This window comes from Gorilla gorilla, chromosome 8, assembly GCF_029281585.2.
Source record: "Gorilla gorilla gorilla isolate KB3781 chromosome 8, NHGRI_mGorGor1-v2.1_pri, whole genome shotgun sequence".
In the NCBI taxonomy this organism is placed as follows: Eukaryota; Metazoa; Chordata; class Mammalia; order Primates; family Hominidae; genus Gorilla; species Gorilla gorilla.
In genome coordinates this window covers 25,421,480-25,437,092 of record NC_073232.2, presented here as the reverse complement: position 1 = coordinate 25,437,092, position 15,613 = coordinate 25,421,480, and the positions used below count along the sequence as shown (strand labels likewise).

The window sequence follows — 15,613 nt, the reverse complement described above, 5'->3', positions numbered from 1 at the left end:
TTCTCAAAAGTTCAACCCATTTTGCAGTCAGGTCTTCCTACAATCCTTAATTGAATATAAGGTCCTTCCACAAGATAATAGGGTTTCTTTTGTTTTGTTTTTCTTTTTGTTTGCTGACAGTTCATACAACAGTAATAAATTGGGTCAGACCCTCTCTACCGTAGAGACAGGAAAAGCAGACATGGTGCCTGTCTTCAAGGAGTTTGCAATTTCATCAGGTTTATAACAAATTTTATACAGCATGTAGGTAAATGGAATGAATGCACTTATGATAAACAAAATACTTTGAGGGCCCCGCATGGTGGCAGATGCCTGTAATCTCAGCACTTTGGGAGGCCAAGGCAGGTAGATCACCTGAGGCTGGGAGTTGAGACTAGCCCGGCCAACATGGTGAAATCCCATCTCTACTAAAAATACAAAAATTAGCCACCACACCTGTAGTCCCAGTTTCTGGGAAGGCTGAGGCAGGAGAATCACTTGAACCTGGGAGGCAGAGGTTGCAGTGAGCCAAGATCAGGCCACTGCACTCCAGCCTGGGTGACAGAGTGAGACTCTTTCTCAAAAAAACAAAAACAAAGTACTTTGAAGTAACTGGCATTACATAGCGGTGAGAGTAACTAAACACGGCTTTCCTAAAGAAGAAATGCTTAATAATCAACTAAAGGGGCCGGGCACAGTGGCTCATGCCCGTAATCCCAGCACTCTGGGAGGCCGAGGCAGGCGGATCAGGAGGACATGAGATCGAGACCATCCTGGCTAACACGGTGAAATGCCGTCTCTACTAAAAAATACAAAAAATTAGCCGGGCGTGGTGGCGGGTGCCTGTAGTCCCAGCTACTTGGGAGGCTGAGGCAGGAGAATGGCGTGAACCCGGGAGGCGGAGCTTGCAGTGAGCCGAGATTGCACCACTGCACTCCAGCCTGGGCGACACAGCGAGACTCCATCTCAAAACAAACAAACAAACAAACAAACAAACAACAACAAAAAAACAACTAAAGGGTTAAACGTATTAAAGGGTTAATGACTATGAGGCAGAAATGAAGCGCATGTAACTCGCTGAAGTCTTTGTATTCACTAATTCACTCTGGGAAGAAAGAAGGGTGTTTTCATGCTGCTGATAAAGACATAACCGAGACTGGGTAATTTATTTAAAAAAAGGTTTAATGGACTCACAGTTGCACGTGGCTAGAAAAGCCTCACAATCATGGCAGCAGGCAAGAGAGAATGAGAGAGCCAAGTGAAAGTGGAAACCCCTTATAAAATCATCAGATCTTGTGAGACTTATTCACTCCCACGAGAACAGCATGGCGGAACCCCCCCTGCCCCCAATGATTCAGTTACCTCCCACCAGGTCCCTCCCACAACATGTGGGAATTATGGGAGCTACAATTCAAGATGAGATTTGGATGGGGACACAGCCAAACCATATCAGCCACCAAAGACACTAACAATGGACACAGCCACAGCCCTATCCAAGAAGGGAGCAAGAACAGGTAATGCGCAGAATTCTTCTCCCCTGCGGGTACCTCTACTGCTTTCAGTGGAGAGAATGGAAGGTGGGACCTTGTTCTTTATTGCTAAGAGAAGAACAAGCAGAGCTGTTCTTCTGAAGCCTGAGACCAAGAGCCAGAAAAAAAGAAACTCCTATGCAGAACAGCATTGCCCAGCTTCTAAGAGTCTCCTTGGTTTGCTTTTCATAGTTGCAACAATGGTGCAAAATGACTACCCTATGTCAATGACAAATGATGCACACTGCAGAGACTGGCAGGATATTGTGTTCATTTGAGGGGCCTCTAATCTCCTGGCATTCTCTGGGGACACCACAGGAGAACTACAGAAGGATTATCACAACTCTTAAAGAATCATCTCTGCTCAATGTTTAAGTGAGAACAGCATCACAGACAGCATTTAGTACAATGGATGGCCCATAGCAGGATTTTGTAAATGTTTATGGATGGATGGATAAATGAACTTGACTGGAAAGAATGTACATGTTTTAGAGCTGCTTTGAGTCTCAAAACACAGGTGAACAGATTTAGAATATGTACTCTCTGGTAGCATTAACAGAAGAATGAACAACTGGCAACGTCTTTTGCACTGTGAAAACTCACTTGCCTTCTTGGTTATGGCAAATCACAGCATTCCGGGGATGATGGTTGTTCATCTTCCCTGTCTCAGTTTCTGTTGGCCTGGGAGAACTCAGAATTACTCGGATGCTCGGTTTCCAAAAAAAAGTAATAACACTTTTTAAATTGGAACACACTAAGTATAAAGATGTGTTCTCTAAGTGCTCAAAGTGACTTTTACCAACAAGCTGTGGAGTAATCCAGTATAAACCTATTACAAACACAAAATTAGCTGTCCTTCCTTTGAAATTATTTTTCACTTCATAGGTAAAGTCTCTATGGCACTTGCTATGCTATTCTTGAGTTCTTGTTTAGGTATCAGATGAAGTTAAACCTTTACCTCTTGGCTTGCTCTTTTTATTTTTTGAGAGGGTCTCGCTCTGTTGCCCAGGCTAGAGTGCAGTGGCATGATCGTGGCTCACTGCAGCTTCAGCCTCCCAGGTACAAGTGATCCACCTCGCTCAGCCTCCTGAGTAGCTGGGACCACAGAAATATGCCATCTCACTTCACTAATTTTTTTATTTTTAATAGAGATGAGGTATTGATATGTTGCCCAGGCTGGTCTCAAACTCCTGGGCTCAAACGATCCTCCTGACTCGGTCTCCCAAAGTGTTGGGATTATAGGCATGAGTCACTGCACCTGTTAATTTGTCACTGACACATGATAATCGTTTTATACCATGGTTGCAAATATGGAAAGGAAACCAAGGAAACTATTGGGGCCAGGGCAGTACTTTTCTGCACAGAAGTTTCTCTTTTTTCTGGCCCTTGGTCTGATGCTTCAGGAGAACAGCTCTGCTTATTCATTTTTTTTGTTTTGTTTTGTTTTGAGACAGGGTCTCTCTCTGTCATCCAGACTGGAGTACAGCGGCATGGTTATAGCTCACTGCAACCTCTGACTCCCAGGCTCAAGTGATCCTCCCACTGCAGCCTCCCTAATAGCTGGGACTACAGGTGTATACCACCATGCCCAGATAATTTGTGTATGTTTTGTAGAGACAGGGTTTCACCATGTCCCCCAGGCTGGTCTTCAACTCCTGGGCTTAAGTGATCCACCTTCCTCAGCTCCTCAAAGTGCTGGGATCACAGGCATGAGCCACTGCACCTGGCCAGTTTAGTCTTTAGGTAACTTATTTCATACAGTTTTCATTATGCATTAATATGAAAATGTTCTTTTATTACGTTTGATTATCAGCTTTTATTATTTCATTACTATATAGTACTTATTATCAGTTTATTATTATATATTAGTATTTATTGTTCTATTATTTATTGTTATTAGACATAATTGTAGATTAAAAATCAAGAACTTGGAATGTTTAAATGTACGTATACTTACTTGCCATAAAAATGGAAATTATATTATGTATGTCTTGACATTGCTTACAAAAATACATTTTTCTCTCTTGTTCACGTATATTAGAAACACAAATAATTCCTGATTCAATAGGCTAATTCTCTAATTCAATAGGTTTTTTTTTTTTTTGAGAGTCTCACTCTGTTATCCAGGCTGGAGTGCAGTGGCGTGATCTTGGCTCATTGCAACCTCTGCCTTCCGGGTTCAAGCAATTCTCATGGCTCAGCCTCCTAAGTATCTGCGATTACAGGTGTGCACCACCACGCCTGGCTAATTTTTTGTATTTTTAGTAGAGATGGAGTTTTGCCATGTTGCCCAGGCTGGTCTTGAACTCCTAGCCTCAAGCAATCCACCCACCTCAGCCTCCCAAAGTGTTGGGATTACAGGCATGAGCCACCGTGCCTGGCAGGTTAATTTTGTATTTATACGAATAATAGTAGTTATAAAGTATCTTCTGTGCCACCAAAAATTAATGTTAACTTACTGTATTTCAAAAATGGCTTAGAAGTGGAGTTGGTTGACCATGGAATTTCTGTAATTTAAAATAAAAGTGGATGCTATTTCATTGTACTCCAAAAAATTGTCTCCCTCACAAAAAAAATGGACACAGACGGGATGACATAATGCTTTCTGAACATATCACTATTTCCCCAAGAGGAAGAAAAGCTAAAACTTTACCAACTGCATAAATGTGATAAAGCTGATATGCCAGAAGCACATATTTGGGCAAATCACTTAGTCTGAGGACCTCAGTTTTCTCATTAATAAAACAAGGGAGTGGAACAAAGTGATTTCTAAGCTTCCTTCCAGATACAAGTTTTGTGAGTCTATGTGGAGAGATGTTACATGGGCTCTAAATGACCTCCGCAGAAGCTTCTCCATTTGTTCACATCTGTTTAAATATTAAGTGAATGGGGATATATGTATAGTAGAAAATCAGACAGACCATTTTGTTACAAGGAATGTGAAAACCATTGATATCTTTCTTTATATGATTTTTTCTGATGTCCCATGAGGCAAACCATACTTAAATGAACCATATTCCAGTATTTACTTTACTATAAACTTAGTATAAACAACAGATTATTACTAACAGATGCATGAAATAAAAATACTTCACAACCCAGAAGTTCCAGATTGTTAATTATTTATTATCATTCTTCATACTGCTTGTGAGTAAGAATAGAGGCACAAGTATGCAATAATGGTGTCTTTATAGTAGCCCTCAAATACGTGATGCTGACTGCCTAAGCAACTGAAAACGGCTGGCTATATCCCAAATAAAAGTTCATATAATCCACTATCTAGGCATATATGTATTATATATATGTATATATGTGTGTCTGTATATATGCACAATGTTTAGTTTCCAATCATCACAACTACAGAAACTACTCTGAAAATTTTGTGCCAACTTAACCAAGAATAATTTTATTCTTTAGTAGATGGTGAAAAAAGTGTTAAAAAAAAATCAATAACCTGGCCAGGTGCAGTGGCTCATGCCTATAATCCCAGCACTTTGGATGGCTGAGGCAGAAGAATCTCTTGAGCCCAGGAATTCAAGATCAGCCTGGGCAACACAGTGAGACCCCACCTGGACAACATAGTGAGACCCCATCTCTATTATATTAAAAAATAAGAAGAAATGGCTGGACGCAGTGGCTCACACCTGTAATCCCAGTAATTTGGGAGGCTGAGGCAGGCAGATCACTTGAGGTCAGGAGTTTGAGACCAGCCTGGGCAACATGGTAAAACTCCGTCTCTAAAAAAGTACAAAAATTAGCTGGGTGTGAGGGCATGCCTGTAATCCCACCCACTCGGGAGGCTGAGGCAGGAGAATCACTTGAACCTGGGTGGTGGAGGTTGCAGTGAGCCAAGATCATGCCACTGCACTCCAGCCTGGGTGACAGAGCAAGACACTGTCTCAAAATAATAACAATAATAATAAATGAGGAAGAAGTAGAAGAAGAAAAGGAAGAGGAAAAGGAAGGAGAAGGAGAAGGAGAATCAGCAGCAGCAGCAGCAGCAGGAGAAGAAGAGGAAGAAGGAGGAGGAGGAGGAGAGAAAACAAAAAGTCACAGCTGGGAGCAGTAGTTCATGCCTGTAAATCTCAGCACTTTGGGAGGCTTAGACAGATGGAGTACTTGAGGTCAGGAGTTCAAGACCAGCCTGACCAACATAGTAAAACCCCATCTCTACTAAAAATACAAAAATTAGCTGAGCTGAGCGTGGTCATGCACACCTATAGTCCTAGCTACTTGGGAGGCTGAGGCAAGAGCACTGCTTGAGCCTGAGAGGCGCAGGTTGCAATGAGCTGAGATCATGCCACTGCACTCCAGCCTGGGTGACAGAGTGAGACTCAATCTCAAAAAAAAAAACAAAAAAAGTCAATAATCTGCTTGGCTTTTTTCAGTGCTTTCAAAAACTGTGATATTATATATGTGTATATGTATATGTGTGTGTGTGTGTGTGTGTGTGTGTGTGTGTGTGTATCCCACTGGTGGTTCAAACTGATTTTAGGTGATATATAGGCATTTAAAACTTTTTTAAACAAGTTGTTATTTATTTTAATGTGTTTTAGAAAAAAGAAAGTAATCAACATTGCAAGCCTGTGATTTCATAGATATTATTGTTTAGGATGGAGCTAAAGTAAAAAAAAGTGGATTGGTTTAAAGAAAAACTATTAAGTAATTAGTGGTAAAGGTAGTACACAGGCATAGCCAACACTCTGGAAGATGATACGAGCATAAATCAAGTTTCACAAGAACTGATGAAAATTATACTGAGTTTCCAAAAATTAAAGGGCTTAGCAACAACTCCACAATGTCTTGTAATGAATTCATTTTATTTCATCTATTAAAGAAGTCCTTTTCTGGGGGGGTAATAATCCTCCCAACACATCAGATATATAGACTGACTTCTAATTAGACAGAGAAAACTATTGTCCGATTTTATTTTATTTATTTATTTACTTTTGAGATGGAGTCTCACTCTGTTGTGCAGGCTGGAGTGCAGTGGCACAATCTTGGCTCACTGCAACCTCTGCCTCCCAGGTTCAAGTGATTCTCCTGCCTCAGCCTCCTGAGTAGCTGGGATTACAGGAGTGCACCACCACACCCAGCTACTTTCTTTTGTATTTTTAGTACAGACAGGGTTTTGTAATGTTGGCCAGGCTGGTCTCAAACTCCTGATCTCAAGTGATCCACCCACCTTGGCCTCTCAAAATGCTAGGACTACAGGCGTGAGCCACCACGCCCAGCCTATTATCCAATTTTAACTCTCAAACCTTGTGATGGTTAATATTGAGTGTCAACTTGATGGACTGAAGGATGCAAAGTATAGTTCCTGAGTATGTCTGTGAGGGTGTTGGCAAAGATTAACATTTGAGTCAGTGGACGGGGAGTGGCAGACCCACCTTCATTCTGGGTGGGCACCATCTAATCAGCTGCCAGTGCAGCTAGAGTAAAGCAGGCAGGAGAAGATGACAGAGCAGGCTTGCTGAGCCTTCTGGACTTCATCTTTCTCCCGTGCTGGAGGCTTTCTGCCCTCAAACATTAGACTCCAAGTTCTTCAGCTTTCGGACTCTTGTACTTACACCAGTGGTTTACCAGGGGCTCTTGGGCCTTTGGTCACAGACAGAATTTTAAGGATGGAGTTCTTTAGTCCGTTTTGGGGTTTCTGGAGTCGACTGCTTAATCTAACGACATCCAAAAATGCTAAGTACTCTACTTCTAATAGTATGGAGAACGCTGATAGTCCTTAGTGCAAACTGTTTAAAGAGTTATGCAAAATAGATGCATTTGATACTCCTGATTCACCACTCATGAGGGGCAAGGGGTTTAGTGACTCTGTACATAATACCTTTGACCATATGTGGAGAACCAAGGAATACAATAAAGTTGGTTGGTTGCTACTTAGTTCGCTGGACAAGGTAATGAAAGCAAAGGATGAGTTCAGGGATTCTAACTTCCAGCTCCAGAAGCACATACTGAGCCTCTTCTCAGATTGCCCTGAGGGAGAGTCTTATCTCCTGTAGACAAAGGGCTGAAATTGTGGAAAATCAGACATAAGCTTTTATCATGTGAGTGGCTGATCTGCAATGAAAGGTGGATGCTCAGTCTCATCAGATGTCTGCTGTCAAAGTGAGGGCATTGACTGGAAAAGAATGGGACGCTGCAACTTGGAATGGGGACATGTGGGATGACCCAGATGAAACTGGGGACACTGAGCTTATAAACTCTTATGAGCCTTTTTTTTTTTTTTTAATCCAGAGGAAACATCTTCCCCATCCCCAGTGATGGCAACATCCCCTCTTCCACCCATACTGCCATCAGCCTTTCCACCTTTGTCTGAGGAGATTAACCATGTACTACCTGAGGCAACAGTGATGGCCTCTCCTGAGGCAGTTGCCAGGCAAGACAATGTCAATTCTCCTCAGGACCCACTCCCAATACCCGTTTGCTTCTAGATATGTAACTAGACTAAAGTCCCAGTAGGCCCCTAGAGATGAGGTTCAGAGTATGACCCATGAGGGGGTGCGCTACATTCCAGAAGAATTGCTTTACTTTTCTGACTTATATAGGCAGAAATCTGGAGAACAGGCATGGGAATGGATATTAAGGGTGTGAGATAATGGTGGATGGAACATAAAGTTGGATCAGCCTGAACTTACTGATTTGGGCCCACTAAGCAGGGATTCTGCATTTAATGTTGCAACTCATGGCGTTAGAAAAGGTTCTAATAGTTTATTTGTTTGGTTAGCTGAAATGTGGACCAAAAGATGACCCACTGTGTGTGAGCTAGAAATGCCTGATTTCCCTTGGTTTAAGGTAGAGGAAGGGATCCAAGGGCTTAGGGAGATTAAGATGCTAGAGTGGATTAGTCACTTTAGACCTACCCATCCCAGCTGGGAGGGCCCAGAAGATATGTTCTTCACCAATACCTTGTGAAATAGATTTGTGAGAGGAGCACCTGCATCCTTGAAGAGCTCTGTGATTGCTCTTCTTTGTATGCCAGATCTTACAGTGGGAACAGCAGTCACTCAACTACAAAATTTAAATGCAGTGGGAATAACTGGATCCTAAAGTGGCAGAGGGCAAGTGGCAACACTCAACCATCAAAGACAAGGTGGGCATTGTTACTGTAATGGACAGCAGAAGCAAAGAGGCGGAGGTTGCAGTGAGCCGAGATTGCGCCACTGCACTGTACCCCGGGCGACAGAGTGAGTGAAACTCCGTCTCAAAAAAAAAAAAAAGAAAATTATTGTTGAAACCCTTATCCGAGAGTAGCTGGAAGAACATCTTTTAATAGAGTTTTAGCTCAGGTCTGAAATACAGTGGCTCCAGTGGGTCCCCGGACTCATCATGTGGGAATTTCCCTAGTACCAGAATGCAGAATTGGCTTAGACATACTTAGCACCTGGCAGAATCCCCACAGTGGCTCCCTGAATGGTAGAGTGAGGGCTACTATGCTGGGAAAGGCCAAATAGAAGCCATTAGAGCTGCCTCTACCTAGAAAAATGGTAAATCAAAAACAGTATTGCATCCCTGGAGGGACTGCAGAGATTAGTGCCACCATCAAGGACGTGAAAGACACAGGGGTGGTGATTCCCACCACATCCCCGTTCAACTCTCCTATTTGGCCTGTGCAGAAGACAGACGGATCTTAGAGAATGACAGTGGATTATTGTAAGCTTAACCAAGTGGTGACTCCAATTGCAGCTGCTGTACCAGATGTGGTTTCATTGCTTGTGAAAATTAATAAATCTCCTGGTACCTAGAATGCAGCCATTGACTTGGCAAATGCCTTTTTCTCCATTCCTATCCATAAGGCACACCAGAAGCAATTTGCCTTCAGATGGCAAGGCCAGCAATATATCTTTACTGTCCTACCTTAAGGGTATATCAACTCTCTGGCTTTGTGTCATAATCTTGTTCAGAGGGAGCCTGATCGCTTTTTCCTTCCATGACGTATCACACTGGTCCATTACATTGATGACATTATGCTGATTGTACACAGTGAATAAGAAGTAACAAACACACCGGACTTATTGGTGAGATATTTGCATGCCAGGAGATGGGAAATAAATCCGACTAAAATTCAGGGGCCTTCCACCTCAGTAAAATGTCTAGGGGTCCAGTGGTGTGGGGCCTGTCGAGATATTCCTTTTAAGACGAAGGATAAGTCGCTGCATTTGGCCCCTCCTACAACCAAGAAAGAGGCACAATGCTTAGTGGGCCTATTTAGACTATTGGAGGCAACACGTTCCTCATTTGGGTGTGTTACTCCCACCCATTTATCAAGTGACCTGAAAGGCTGCCAGTTTTGAGTGGGGTCCAGAACAGGAGAAGTCTCTGCAACAGGTCCAGGCTACTATGCAAGCTCCTCTGCCACTTGGACCATATGACCCAGCAGATCCAATGGTGCTCAAGGTGTCCGTGGCAGATAGGGATGCTGTTTGGAGCCCTTGGCAGGCTCCCATAGGAGAATCACAGCAGAGGCTTCTGGGATTTTGGAGTAAGGCCCTGCCATCTTCTGCAGATAACTAGTGTCCTTTTGAGAGACAGCTCTTGGCCAGTTACTGGGCTTTGGTAGAAACTGAACGTTTAACTATGGGTCATCAAGTCACCATGTGACCTGAACTGCTTATCATGAACTCAGTGCTTTCTGACCCACCTAGCCAGAAAGTAGGGTGTGCACAGCAGCATTCCATCATCAAATGGAAGTGGTATATAAGTGATCGGGCTTGAACGGGTCCTGAAGACACAAGTAAGTTATATGAGGAAGTGGCTCAAATGCCCATGGTCTCCAATCCTGCCACCCTGCCTTCTCTCCCCAGCCTGCACCAATGGTATCATGGGGAGTTCCCTATGATCAGTTGACAGAGGAAGAGAAGACTAGGATCTGGTTCACAGGTGGTTCTTCACAATATGCAGGCATGAATATATGCAGGCATATATATAAATACGACGTATGGTGTAAAGAATATGGACCAAGACCTTATAGTAAGAGATAGTATAGCCACTTACAAAGCTTTCCCATATTTATAGATAAAAAGTCTAAAATTTAATACATCATTCTTTGTATAGAAACAACTTATAAAAAATGTCCTTAATGCTAATGTGAAATTGTTATGTTATATAGTAATAATGAATGTAAACCTATTTTGACCAAGGTATTACTAACACAAAAATAAAAACAGAGAAGTGAAAACAGGTTAACAAAAAAACTGGTGTAACTACATAATGCATTACGAAAATTCCACATAAAAAATATTTTACAGGCTTAGTGCAGTGGTTCACACCTGTAATCTTAGCACTTTGGGAGGTTGTGGCTGGAGGATCACTTGAGGCCAAGAGTTCAAGACATTGACCTGAGCAACACAGTGACACCTTATCTCTACAAAAGTAAAAAAAAAAAAATTAGGTGTGGCATGCGCCTGTCGTCTCAGCTATTTGAGAGGCTGAGGTGGGAGGATTGCTTGAGCCCAATAGTTCAAGGCTGCAGTGAGCTATGATGGCACCACTGCACTCCAGCCTGGGCAACAGAGCAAGACTCTGACTCAAAAAAAAAAAAAGGAAAAGAAAAAAAGGCCGGGTATGCTATCTCATACCTGTAATTCCAGCACTTTGGGAAGCCAAGGGAGGCAGATCGCCTGAAGTCAGGAGTTCAAGACCAACCTAGCTAACATGGCAAAACCCTGTCTCTACTAAAAATACAAAAATTAGCTTGGCATGGTAGCGCACGCCTGTAATCCCAGCTCCTTGGGAGGCTGAGGCATGAGAATTGCTTGAACCCGGGAGGCAGAGGTTGCAGCAAGCCGTGATCGCACCAATGCACTCCAGCCAAGTCAATAGAGGGAGACCCTGTCTCAAAAAAACAAAACAAACAAACAAACAAAAATGTCTTACAATCTTGGTGGTCTGTCAAAATAAAAAAGAAAGAATTTAAAAATTAAGCCTTTTGACCTCACCATGGCAACAATAACGAGTAGCAACAGTCCATGAAATGTTTCTAATGCTAAGAAACTGCATGTTCTTTAATATATATAACAAATCTAACAATTAAATTCAATACACAAATGGGACTATGTAGAGTCTTCATGGAGAACATTTTACACTTGAACTTCTAGCTTGAAATAGTTTGATCTCTCTATCCAACTACACTATCAGGCAAAGAGTGAAAAGATAACACTTGAGAGGAATGAACGTCAACAAGGGGCACTGCACCAGCCTGACCAACATGGTGGAAACACGTCTCTAGTAAAAATACAAAAAATTAGCCAGGCATTGTGGTGCACGCCTTTAATCTCAGCTACTCAAGAAGCTGAGGCACAAGAATCACTTGAACCTGGGAGGTGGTGGAGGTTGCAGTTAGCCAAGATCACACTGCTACACTCCAGCCTGGGCGACAGACCAACTCTGTCTCAAAAAAAAAAAAAAAAAAAAATGTTGGGGTGGGGTGGCGTGCATTGCATCTCTATTTGTAAGAGCCTTCTCCCCACCCCCGAACATTCAAGATCAACTATGGTTGCAAGTCAAAGTCTCAGTAATGTCAGTATTGGAAATAGCAAATTCTTTACCACTTATGCACTGAGCTGCTCCGAAATATTTGGCACACAGGAGAAAGAGAAACACTCTTGAAGATGCACTTTACTAAATGATAACGGGGCAAGCTCAAAGCAGCACCAGAGCAAAAGAGAATCATCTATGCCAGGCCTGACACTTATGCAGAAATGTGAGCGAGACTCACAGGCCCAGGACAACTTCTAATCCTAGATATGGAGGCTGAGAGGACTTGGATGGGCTTTGGCCATGTCAGCCCCTCAGGAGGCAATGTCCTCTGAAGAACACCCAGGAGAGAGCATGGCTTCCTTGGTGTCAGCCTGTAGGATCCTTCCTACAACAGCAGGGAATGTTTTCAGAGAAGACATTGGGCAGAAGGCACTAGCCACGCATGGTGCATCAGTGCATCGGAGACAAGTGGCCTCTTTGTAAGTTTCTGTGTTCACTGGATTTGTGCCATGGCTAATAGGCTCTGAAATCAAAGACTGAACTTGGAGACACTGCAGCCTGAGAGCCTGGGAAATGCTAACTGGGAGAAAGGCACTGACTCATGGAAGTAATAGACATGTCATATGCCAGAGAAGCATAAATAAAAAATGTCTCAAATAATCTAGGCCAAAACTAGGAAAGATGCTCTTCCAGCTACTCTTGGATAAGGGTTTCAATAATAATTTTCTTTTTTGTTTTTGAGATGGAATCTCACTCACTCTGTCGCCCAGGCTAGAGTACAGTGGCACGATCTCGGCTCACAGCAACCTTTGCCTCCCACGTTCAAGCCATTCTCCTGCCTCAGCCTCCTGAGTAGCTGTGATTACAGGCATGAGCCACCACGCTCAGCCTCAACAATACTTTTCTACAGAGCGATTGGTAGTTAAAACCATACTCGACTTAATATTGTCTAACATAGGCATGCATACCTCATTTAATGTGTCCCTTATATAGGTATCGAATTTTGCCTCACAGGAGGCCATATATTTCACTCATTTATTCTCCTTTTTAAAAAATAACTTTTATTTAAACTTTTTAATATGGACATTCTCAAAAATTCGCTAATGTAGAGATTGCAGTGTAGTGAACCCCTACTCATCCATCACACAGCTTCAATAATACATTTCCACTTAAAACAGTTTTAAAGAGAAAAGTGTTTTACAGCCCATTCAAAACCCCAAGTTTTACTTATATACTCTTACATACCCACGTAACAACCCTCTAATATTTCTGACTACCAATTTACTATGCAAGATTCTTTTAAGGATTAAAAAAAACCCTATTATTCTATTCTGAGGGAACATTGTAAAAGCTCGTCAGAATCAAAGATAGTATGCATTATAGATATGGACAGATAATGTCAAACTGAGGCCTTCTGTGCCTTCACATTCCCCAATATTTCTTTGAATATAAGAGCTTTGCTAGCTGGGTGTGGTGGCTCATGCCTGTGATCCTAGCATTTTGGGAGGCCGAGGTGGGAGGATCACTTGAGCCTTGGAGTTGGAGACGAACCTGGGCAACAGAGTGAGACCCCATCTCTAAAAAAAAATGTTTTTAAATTAACCAGGTGTATCCCTGTGCCAGGAGCCAACCTGGTCTTCCCGAGGGGTAGTGCCCCAGTGAAGACAAAAGCACGAGAATAAAGTTCCCTGTAGGTCCTCTGTCCAAAAAAAAAAAAATTAACCAGGCGTGGTATTGAGGTATTGAGCACCTGTAATCCAGCTACTCAGGAGGATCGCTTTAGCCCAGAAGCTCAAGTGAGCTATGATCACCACCACACTCCGGCCTGGGTGACAGAGCAAGACACCGTCTCAAAAAAAAAGAAAAGAGGCCGGGTGCGCTGGTTCATGCCTGTAATCCCAGCACTTTGGGAGGCCGAGGCGGGTAGATCACGAGTCAAGAGATTGAGACCATCCTGGCCAACATGCTGAAAATATATTAAAAATATAAAAGTTAGCTGGGCGTGGTGGCACTTGCCTATAGTTCCAGCTACTCGGGAGGCTGAGGCAGGAGAATCGCTTGAATTCGGGAGGCAGAGGTTGCAGTGAGCCAAGATTGCGCCAATGCACTCCAGCATGGCAACAGAGCGAGACTCCATCTCAAAAAAAAAAAAAAAAGAAAAAATTTTTAGCTTCCTAGGCTCACATCTTTTCTCAGAGACCTTTCTGTTTTCAGTTGATAGTATCGTGATAATTGTAAGACACAACATATTTAAGCAAGATGAGCACAAGATACCACTTTATAGAAAGAGCAGATAGGACCACAGCATACTCTAGCGATCCTCTTGCCCTTTTTGATGGTACACGTAAGTACATGGACTCATCATAGTAAGTTTCTGATTCAGAGAGGAAATTTTTGGTAAAAATATGTGCGAGTTGTTACAGCAAATATTTGGATGTTTGTCATGCAGACTGCAAGGTACGCTTGATTATGTACATTTTTTTCTTAACTGCTTGATGAACTCTATCCAATTCATTTAATAATGTTGCTTCCCTTTTTACCTAATTACATAAATGTTTAAAGTCACAAGCATTAAGCTCTCCTCCAAGTAATATTAGTTGAAAAGAAGTTCCTGAACTGAGGAGATTCTCCAAAGATGTGTAGTCATCACTTGGAAGGTCAAATTTAACAATCAAAGAAAATAACTCCAAAAACAGTAGCTTCCAAACAGACCATTACTATTGCAGGGTAGCATTTTGGGCTCAGTTGTATCTCCCTGCAAAATTTGTCTGTTGCAGCCCAAACCCTCAGCACCTTAGGATGTGGTTGTATTTGCAGATAGTCTTTACAGAAGTAATTAAGTTAAAATGGGGTTGTTAGGGTAGGTCTCAATCCAATAGGACTGGTGTCCCTATAAAAGATCAATACACAGACATGCATAAAAGGGAAGACGGCCATCTACAAGCCAAAGAGAGAGACCTCAAAAGAGGCCAACACTGTTGACACCTTGATCTGGGACTTCCAGCTGCCAGAGCTGTGAGAAAATAAATGTCTGTTGTTTAAGCCACCCAGTTTGTGGTATTTTGTGATGGCAGCCCTAGGAAAACAAATATAGTGAGTAATCAAGGTCATCTAATCTAAGCTACAGAAATGGCCCTTAATTACACCTGGGGGCTCTAAATTTTATTTCATTTTATTTTTATTTTTTTTGAGACAGAGTCTCACTCTGTCACCCAGGCTGGTATGCAGTGGCACAATCTTGGCTCACTGCAATCTTCGCCTCCTGGGTTCAAGCGATTCTCCTGCCTCAACCTCCTGAGTAGCTGGACTTACAGACGTATGCCTGCCTAATTTTTGTATTTTTAGTAGAGATGGGGTTTCGCCATGTTGGCCAGGCTGGTATCAAACTCTTGACCTCAAGTGATCCGCCTGCCTTGGTCTCCCAAAGTGCTAGGATTACAGGCATGAGACACCACGCCTGGCCTGCAGGCTCTGAATTTATAAAGTGAGAAGAAAATCTGTCAAAAGAGCTGGCCAGGCACATGCAAGTCAACCTAATTCTTATTTACCTATTTAATAGAGATGGGAGTCTCACTGTTGCCCAGGCTGGTCTTGAACTCCTGAGCTCAAGCAATCCT

General features: G+C 42.6%; 1 protein-coding gene across 6 annotated transcripts in view; it reads right to left on the bottom strand.

The window, feature by feature from the left end:
- The window catches only part of PTER (phosphotriesterase related), a 77,115-nt gene that overhangs the window by 55,857 nt on the left and 5,645 nt on the right, over nucleotides 1-15,613 (bottom strand). For 3 of the 6 annotated variants that reach the window (XM_063709915.1, XM_063709916.1, XM_063709914.1), the window contains one exon: nucleotides 2,116-2,189. The exons of the other annotated variants lie outside the window; for them this stretch is intronic. The gene's annotated coding sequence lies outside the window, so the exon portion shown is untranslated. The remainder of the gene's footprint in view (nucleotides 1-2,115; nucleotides 2,190-15,613) is intronic. 6 annotated transcript variants of the gene reach the window in all.